Source organism: Megalobrama amblycephala, linkage group LG24 (genome assembly GCF_018812025.1).
Source record: "Megalobrama amblycephala isolate DHTTF-2021 linkage group LG24, ASM1881202v1, whole genome shotgun sequence".
In the NCBI taxonomy this organism is placed as follows: Eukaryota; Metazoa; Chordata; class Actinopteri; order Cypriniformes; family Xenocyprididae; genus Megalobrama; species Megalobrama amblycephala.
The window spans coordinates 4,803,090-4,813,078 of record NC_063067.1 but is presented as its reverse complement, the minus strand read 5'-3'; positions in this window follow the sequence as shown (position 1 = coordinate 4,813,078).

Genomic DNA, 9,989 nt, shown 5'->3' with positions numbered 1-9,989 from the left:
ATGGTTTGTTTTTGTTGGTTTGTTTAGCATATGTTGTCGCCGATTACGACCCCCTCCTATCATTTCTTATAGTAATATGACCCGCTGCGCTCTGTTTCACTGCCTGTATCCACTTTTGTGTCCTTAAACATTCGGTTTTTGGGGTCGACAGCTTATAAAAACTTATTTCTTGGTTTTTGCGATCTGCGTCTCCTGCCGATGACGTGTTTCGCGGAGGCGTGCCCCTGTTTCTTGACTCCACCCCCACGTCAAACCAGTGCCATAAAGAGAACCGCGCAGAAAAGTGCAGCTCAAAGGAAAACCGGTATCGTGAGCGCACGCTTGACTGAAACGCAGAATAAAATGAGCGTTGCAAAAGATTTAGTAGTTTTGAGCATGAAAAATATGTGGCAAAGATAAAATAGGATTACAGCTGTCATTGATTTTTGTAATTGATTATATTTTTATTTTTGCACTACGTTATTTTATTTTGCAATTTATTATTTTTGTTTGCAAAACTTATTTTTTTCCGCTCAATACTTTATTTTTCCTTTGGAATTCTTTATTTTTGTTTGCAAAACATTTTTTTATTGCTCAATTCTTTTTTTGTTTTGTTTTGCAAAACTTTATTTTTGTGCAAAACTTTAAGGCATTAATTTGACTCCATACCTTCAAGGGTTAGTTCACCCAAAAATGATCCCATGATTTACTCACCCTCAAGCCATCCTAGGTGTGTATGACTTTCTTTCAGCCAAACACAAACAGAGTTATATTAAAAAATATCCTGGCTCTATAAGCTTTATAATGGGAGTGAATGGTACTTTGTTTTTTGAAGCCCAAAAAAGTGCATCCATCAAGTAATCCATACAGCTCCAGGTGGTTAATAAAGGCCTTCTGAAGCAAAGCCATGTGTTTTTGTAAAAAAAAAAAAAAAAAAAAAAAAAAAAAAAAATCCATATTTATAACTTTATAAATGACTGACTTTGGGTAACAGCCATAAGCAAAGTCGAGTTCCAGCCTAAAATCTAAACTCTGACCCCACGCATTATGTATTGACAAATACAGAAGCACAGAGGAAAGAGCAAAACTAGACTTGCATATGACCGTTACTGGAAGTCAGTTATTATGGTTTATAAAGTTATATATGGATATTTTTCTTATAAAAACCCATCACTTTGCTTCAAAAGGCCTTTATTAACCCCCTGGAGTCATATGGATTACTTTTATGATAGACAGATGCCCCTTTTCACCATTCACTCCCATTATAAAGCTTGGAAAATCCAAGATATTTTTTAATATAACTCCATTTATGTTTGGTTGAAAGAAGAAAGTTACATAGACCTAGGATGACTTGAGGGTGAGGGGATCATTTTCATTTTTGGGTACTAACTCTTTAATGAAGGAGGACATGAGGGTTTAGACCAGAGTTCTTCCTTTGCACCATCTTCCCACTTCTTTTGCTGACCTGGAACTTTGAGGAGGACTTGCTGTTGTCGGGGTTAATCCTTACAATGAACCTTTACATAAAAGAAAGAATTCATGAGATCATTTGAGGGGTAAAATCTAGGGCTGTCAAACGATTACATGTTTTTATCTAATTAATTACACAATGTGGCGATTAATTAATCTAATTAATCACAATTTAATCACATGTCAAATTTGGCTGAGAAATTACCCCCAAAAGATCATCTAAGAGACATTACAAAAAGTAGCTTTAGAAAGAAATATTTTTTTTATTCAACATGAGGGTGAGTAAATTATTATTATTATTATTATTATTATGGAAATACGATTTTTTAAATGAAGTTATACTCAAAAAAACTGCCAGTTCATTCAATTCGTTCAAACGGCTGATTCATTCAGGAATTAAGTAAATGGCTTTCTTTATGAGTGCGCCCTGAATCACTGGCGGACTGGGGCAAAAAAGTGACCCTGGACTTTCTGGCACAAAGCGGCCCATCACACCCGGCGGTCAGCAACACCTCACCATAAAACTCACCAGCTCATTATTGTCATGATCACCTGCTGGAGCCCTTGATAGCCACCAGAGGGCACTCCACCCCGCACTATTGTTACTATCACGGACTCCATTTCCCATCATCTGAAACCCCCATGTGATTTTTCAATAGAAACCCCAAATGAAAACCCATGTGATCGCATGTGAAACACCATGTGGTCATATGTGAAATCCCCATGTGAAAACCCATGTGATCACATGTGAAACCCCCATGTTATTTTGCACATGTGAAATTTAACATGTGAAAACATGTTAGAATCACATGTGGATCACATGTGAAACATGTTTTGCACACGGGAAATGTGTGCTTTTAGAACATTTCCTGTGTGAAAAATGTGTGAAACCCCATGTGATCACATGTGAAATTCGTGTGTTTTTTCTGTAAGGGGCGCCCGCGCCAACAATTCGCCTGGGCTGACGGAACGATATACTACATAAATTTACTATAATTCATTCTTCACATATATTTACGTTGCAACGGGTCGGCCCACATTGTCCAGCGGCCCAACAGGAAAAAACTCCCGTTACTCCCGATGGCCAGTCCGCCGCTGGTTCATACTTTGAGAGTGTGCGGGATTTTCCTTGTTTTTTTGTTTTTTTTTCATACTTTGAGAGTGAAATGTTCTTTAAAAAAAAAAAAAAAAAAAAGGAAATAAAAAAATTTTGCACAGAAAGGTAAGTTTTCTTCAACCTAAAATACGTGTTTTCGTCACAAAGCTCTTTCTCTACTCCGTTAAGTGTGATGTGACTGTGCGTCATTAAGTGACGTTTTTCTTTTCTTTTTTCTTCTTCTTTTAGTTAAACCAAAAATACAGATTATAAAAAGTAGGAATATTTGTACACACCTTTGCAGCTTCCAGGTTCATGCCTCTGTGTCTTCATTTTCTTCTTTCTCCAAGCGGAAGTAAAAGCCTTTTTTTATTTTTTTTATTTTTTACTGTATTTCAATTTACAGTAAATGAAAAATACTGTATTTAAATAGCGCCAATGGTTATTTCCCACAATGCAACTTTAAAATACAGTAACATACCATATAACTGCCTTACAGTAAAATACAGTTCATATAACAGTTAAATAATGTGTAATTTACAGAAATTGCTAACAGTGCAGCATTCAGCAAATGCGCATATAGACTATCATTTAAAGTAATATTTGAATATCTAAAACTTTTAATTTCACAAAACTTGCAGTCACAATATATTGAATATCGTATATTCTGAAGTGAGTATTTGTTGCCTGAATGAAAGCATGTTAGAGTGAAATTCACGCGCTGAATGTGAAGTGAGTTCAGTTACACTGATGCACTATTGACAAACTTTAAACCCTTATTTCAAACTATATTCAGTTGCCAATTTTACTTTATATATATATATATATATATATATATATATATATATATATATATATATATATATATATATATACTCGACAAAGATTTTTGGTGGAGAAAAAATATCATTTTGTGGCTACAGACAAAACAAGCCAAGAACCTTAATGAATTTGTTTTTTGTTTTTTTGTTTTTTTTACAGATTAGTAAAAGAATTAAGACTTAATATGGATTATTTCAGTAGCATAAAAAACAAAACGGTTGTTCAAACTGGGAATGCCGCCATTACATTAAGAAAACGATCAAGAAACACCGAAGCGGTTCATGACTTCAGTCTAATGTAAGCTATGCACATTTGCAAAAACCTCCCGATATAACTTCTGAAACTGTCTGTACTGCAAAATTAATCTCTTACTTGCATCTTTTCTGAATTTTGTTGTTTATGGTGATAAAAGAGAATTCGCTTGAGTTTAGATTCAGAATTCAGTCAGTGAGCGCATGCAACCCTCATGACACAGGCATTGCGCGGTGACTAATCACAACGCCTCTGATTGGACATTGCATTCCTAAACTCAACGAACACGTGTGTGATTGGTTATAATGCTCAACACTGCAAACCACGCATTACGGGTAGACTACTTTCTTTGATTTTTCTTATTTTATTATTTACTTATTTTGTTGTCCTTCAGGGGGGATCAAGCTTCCATTAGGGGGTCAGACCCCCCAAATCCTCCCGTAATTCGCACCCACACGTCTCGTTTTAATGTTATAATAATATAATATATTAAATAATAGCCTGTATAGGCTAATAATAATACAGGCCATAGCCTAATATTTACAATTATCAAATAATATTTTTCACAGAATACTTTAAACTGTTCAATCTAATTTACTAATTACCATTTTATGAAAATTAATAAATTAGATGTATGAAATTACTCACTTGTTGTTGATCTCTCCATGTTAGATGTACAGCACGAGCTTGATCGACTTGAAGCGCCAAATGGAAACCCAAAGCAGGAAGTGGTGATGTAGGCTTTTGATTTTTTTAAGAGTGTGCCACCATTATACATTTAAGGGGTATTTTACAAATATTACTGGTCCTACTGTCGCCTCTGTTTCATTAAACAATATATTTATGCCGAGTAAAATGCCCTTAAATATTAACATGACTCAAGATTAAGTTTTAAATGACTTCGACATTCTTACAAGGAAAAACATTTTGTAAATCCAAGATAAAAAAATGTTTAACCCTCTACCGCATGATGTGATATGGCAACATACTCTTTGTGTTCATTTCCTTGCCACTGTCTCTTGAAGAGAACATTCTGTTTTTTTTTTTTTTTTTTTTTTTTTTTTTTTTTTTGATGGTAAGAGAAGATCTTCGTTTAGCCAATGGTGTGCTTTGGTTAAGTCACATAACATGCATTTTTTTTTCCTTTGTGGCGCGATTTTTGACAGTCTGTCGTCTCTTGTCGGTAGTTGCTGAAAGCAAACTAAAACGTCAGTAACAAACAAGGACCCACCCATGTTACATTCACCAAAAATTGTTAACATCATCTCAGGTAAGTTATGATGACATATTCACCACTCAAAAAAGTTTTTATGAAATTAGTTTTTGGTAAATCGATAAAATGTCTGTGTTGCCATATGGCAACACTGTGCAATAATGGAATGACATTATTATAATAGGTTAGCTAGCTAGCAAAGGCCAGCTGCAGTCTGTTAAGCTGTAACAATAAACAACATTTATGCTAGTGATATAATGTTGATTAGTCGTATGTTAAGGACTGCCATGGCATTTGTATTATGGATTAAATCAACATCAGAGACCTGCCTGCCCACTGCCACCACAACAGTATTACTGGCCCAGACCATTGTGTCTCAAAAAGGCAGGTGCAAGTGGCTGTAAGTGTATAGGGTGAAGTGCACCAAATGTGATGTGCACCTGTGCCTCACCTCTGAAAAAACTCAAAAAAAAAAAAAAAAAAAAAAAACCTTGCTTTTTGAAGTTTTGTACAGAAAAAAGGTGAAGTTTCAAGGATTATGGGGGGTTCATGTTCATAATCTTCCTCTCATAAGATTGCGTAATGTTGAATTTTCATGAACTGCGATGTTTTTGGTTTTATATCAGTGTTTTATGATACATGATGAACAGTATTAGATTTGTTTTTAACTGTCTACATTGGCATAATTAAATAATAATCATGAAAAATGTAATGAAATTCAAAGAATATAAAGCATTATTCAGCAAAAGAGAATGGAATAAATAAAAGCACAAGATGTTGGAAAATAAGTATAAGGTGTTGTTTATAATTACTGCTAAAGCTTATAATAGCACCAATTGATTCAATACAAACAACATTTCTGAAGAAAAATATTAACTATATACACTTAAACTTATTCTAAGTTATTTCCACTATTGTATGTTGTTGCCGTATGGCAACATATCATAAAGTACCTTAAAATAATATTTTTTTTCAATTTTTTTTTTTTTACAGCACTTCAAGTTAAGCCATTCTAAGAAAAGAAAAAGAGTCAAATATTTTTTTTGTATAGGTCTATCATAATGCGTGCGGTATAGAGGGTTAAAAATGTCTTTATGAAATTCAAATGACATTTGAATATTGACTTCATGTTAACCTGTCAAGTTAATAAAAACATATTTAAAAAAAAACTAATAATAATAATAATAAAAAAAATAAAAAAATAAAAACCTGCATTTTTGACTAGTGGAGAGCGGGGCACAACCTAACGCTTTTTGACTTTCCCGGTTTGTGTCAATCTACTTTGGGTTCAGAGAATTTCTTTTGTTAATTTCACACATGTCTGGTACAAACATGTGGCTTTGTTTCATTAATACAGCGTATACCTTTTTCTTTATTTACTCCGAAAGAAGAGAAATAAAAACAAGTGGGGCACGTTGTAACATGACCAAATTAAAGCTAAAAAATATAAATGACAAACTAAATATTTTGTCAATAAAAGACAAATTTTTTTTCATATAAAATAATAGCATTTTTTTTATAAATTCAAATTTAAAAAATAATTTTGTTCTAATATAAATAGGCTAAAGTATAATGAGCAGAGTCAGCGATGAAATGACAGAAATAGATTATTTTAATGTCATCATGGAAGAAAAGAAAGAAAGGAGATGTGAGTTGGTTCAGTAAAATAGCTCAGGTCAGGATAATCATATTTTCCGTCTACACCTGTTGATGTTAGCCTGACTGAGCTAACATTAACATACACTGTTCTAGATAAAACCACAGCATTTTCTGTCATCAGCAGGGTTTTTCCTGCATATAGAAGAGGCGGCCACCTCGTCAAATTTCGTGCTGCCTCTGGCTGTTGACAAAACTCAGACAGGCAACCACATGCTCAGAATACCCCTTTTCCACAGATGCGGTTCTGTTGCGGGTTCCCGGCCTGTGTTCATTCCAAAAACCGTTCGATGATGCGCGGGTCGCAGTTACATATGCGCTGATACCGCGGATAATCAGCAGGTCGGGCGGGCCAAGAAATAATAATAAAAAAATAACATTCCAATTAATTGCGGGTGGATGAAAGATAAATCATAATTTGTGTTGCTTTTAATAAAGACACTGAACTCTCATTTCATAGTAAACGTTTTTACTTTCGTTTTCAACTGAAGGTATTTCAGGGAAGCTAATCAAGGAAAACATGTGCCTATAGAAACACTACATTATATAAAACAAAGGAAAACCCTACATGAGATAATGCTTTTTAACTTAACAGCTTTAACTAAAAATATACACAAACTTAACTAACAGATATTATTCTGATAAGAGTGTTTTCCAACAATGATGTAATGAAACGGATGTAAAGCCTGTGTTTAAGCTAGAAGGAAACTGTAATTTAGCCAAAGAAGAACTTTTATTTTAAATAAATGTTAATTTATAAGCAGCCTACTTCAGTGTGACATGTTACCATACCATCATGCTTAACACTGAGAATTTGAATAATTGTAATGTGATGATCAGGTGCAGATATCTAAATCAGAGAATATCATCGGGCGGTTGGCAGGTGGATGATTTATTTTTAACAGTGGATTCAGGTACAACTCAATGCACAGACTTTTTCTTTGTTCGATTTGCACACTGAACATGGATTGGAGCTCTTTATTTTGAACTCTCCAAGTTCACCAGATTAATGAATTTATCTTTAATTTTTTCTCTAATTTATTTACAAAAGTTCAGCTTCATTAACGCACGATTGACAAACTTTAAACCCTTGGTTTCAAACTATTTCAAACTTTGCATAGTATTTCTGTATGCAAAATTAGTGTAAAGCCTTGTTTAAGCCTCGTTTACACTGCACGCGTGTGCGTTGCATTGCGGCTTCGGCAAGGTTTTGTTCCGTCTTCTGAGCGGTGAAGCATTTCACACCAGAAGCATTTCAGAAGCGAAGCGGCTGGATTCCCGAGACCACGAGATTTACATGTCTGACTTTTTTTTAATTTATTTTTTCGTGTTTTAATGGCTAAATGGTTATATTTTGTCCGGTTTGATTGTGTTTATTGCTATGCCATACTTTATTTTGCTGTAGCCGAAGTTAACACACTTAAAATTCCAGATATGGACAACAAAAACAAAGAAATTTCAAGTTTTTCAACTTTGAATCTCTTGTCGTCAGTTTCTGGCATCGTAGTGATGTGAAATATGAGCAGGAGTTTACTCAGGGTGATTATTTTGACTTTATTTTGTATTTTAGCTGCGCGTCTTGGACGCGGCGTCCGTCAAAAATAGGCGAGGCGCCTATCTTTAGCGAAGCGGCGCGTCGAGCCACTTCTGGGACGCTTTTCAAACGCACCGCGGCGCGGCTGTTGTAAACAGCATATACTAGAGCATTGACTACCGCGTATCAGCTCCAGTAGCCGCATCGCAGCCGTAACGCGCCGCACACGCGTTCAGTGTAAACGAGGCTTCAGGCTTTAGATTCTGTGCGCGCGCGGATGAATGCCCTGTTGGTTAGTGTTTACTTCCTTTTTATTTATATTTTTAAACAATTTATTTATTTGTAAAAATACTGTTATATGATTACAGAATCAAGCAGTTGCCATCTAAAGGCAGTTTATTAGACATCATTGTTTTAATTCATTTTCAAATTGTTCTTAATTTATTAAATAGGTCATTCAATTATATATAAAGTATCAAAATCTCTGTCTTCGGTTGATTATTATTAAACTACAAACCTGCACACAACATGTTTCACATGTGAAACACACGTGTTTCTTTTATAAAATGGGGTTGTTTAACAGCAGGGGCGGCTGTGGGCTGGAGCCACGAATGATTTTTCAAAAGCCCGGAATCTTTCATGTTTGAGGTTTCTTAACAGTGCTGTCAAAATATAATTTTTCGATACATATCTCTTTACTAAAATATGTTAAACGGTTCAATACAAAAACAAATTAAATATAGGCAGTCTGTTTGTGCCGCTCACGCGATCAGATGATCTGATGTTAGTTTCTCAAAAATTAAAGCTCAAGAGTTTTTCTCTTACAAGTGCAGAAATTAGGACAAAAGTATTGTAATTTCCCTATACTGTGGTGTAAAGAAAAATATAGTTATGCAATATTCATTTTCATTTATTTTACAATATATGTTTACAATATATCACTGTCATAAGAATAATTATATAAAGGCCCCGACATACTTCAAATCGAAATTGCGGAACGAACTGATGTGACGTCATTTCGAACAAAATCAGGCCAAAACGAAGTTCGTTTTGGGAGTTTGGCAGTCCCCGGTCCCCTCCTGTGCACGCTACTGCTCCACGCTACTGCTCCACGCACATACACAATCTCTCGAAGCCAACACGATCACATGAGAATGCGTAGCAATAGTACGCATGTGTAATCTCGTAGAATATAGGCTATACGCCAAAATGAGTTTTGGCATGCATATGATACGCACTTTATGGCGTCTATATAACACGCTCGGTAGACTTGGGTATGATTAGTGGTGTGGGGTTCGTGCGTATGATACGCCATAAATTCATTTTAGCGTATACATTCCATGAGATTACACACACGTACCTCTCGAAGCACACCCACAACCTCTCGAAGCACACCCACAATCTCTCGAAGCACACCCACAACCTCTCGAAGCACACCCACAATCTCTCGAAGCACACCCACAACCTCTCAAAGCACACCCACAATCTCTCGAAGCACACCCACAATCTCTCGAAGCACACCCACAATCTCTCGAAGCACACCCACAACCTCTCAAAGCACACCCACAATCTCTCGAAGCACACCCACAATCTCTCGAAGCGCACAGTCTCTCGGAGCACATACACAATCACACCGGTGTACATACACAATCTGGTGACAGTTATATCGTTATCAGCATGTTGAAATTCGTCTCTGATAGAATATGCTCCTTTAAAGGCCGGAACACACCAAGCCGAAGCCGACGCCGACGAACTAGTGGCGACGAAAGCAGACTGCAGGGTTGGCTCACGGCGGCAGCGTCTGTGCCCTGAAACACCAAACCGACGCTCGACACCAGACGGCCAAGTTCTGCGCCTGCGTGAGATTAAATGCCTTTCCGAACCAGCAGGTGGCAGTATCTGAACAGCCAATCAGAATGATCAGATGGCCCGACTGACCGACGAGCTCCAACGCCGATTCAACATTT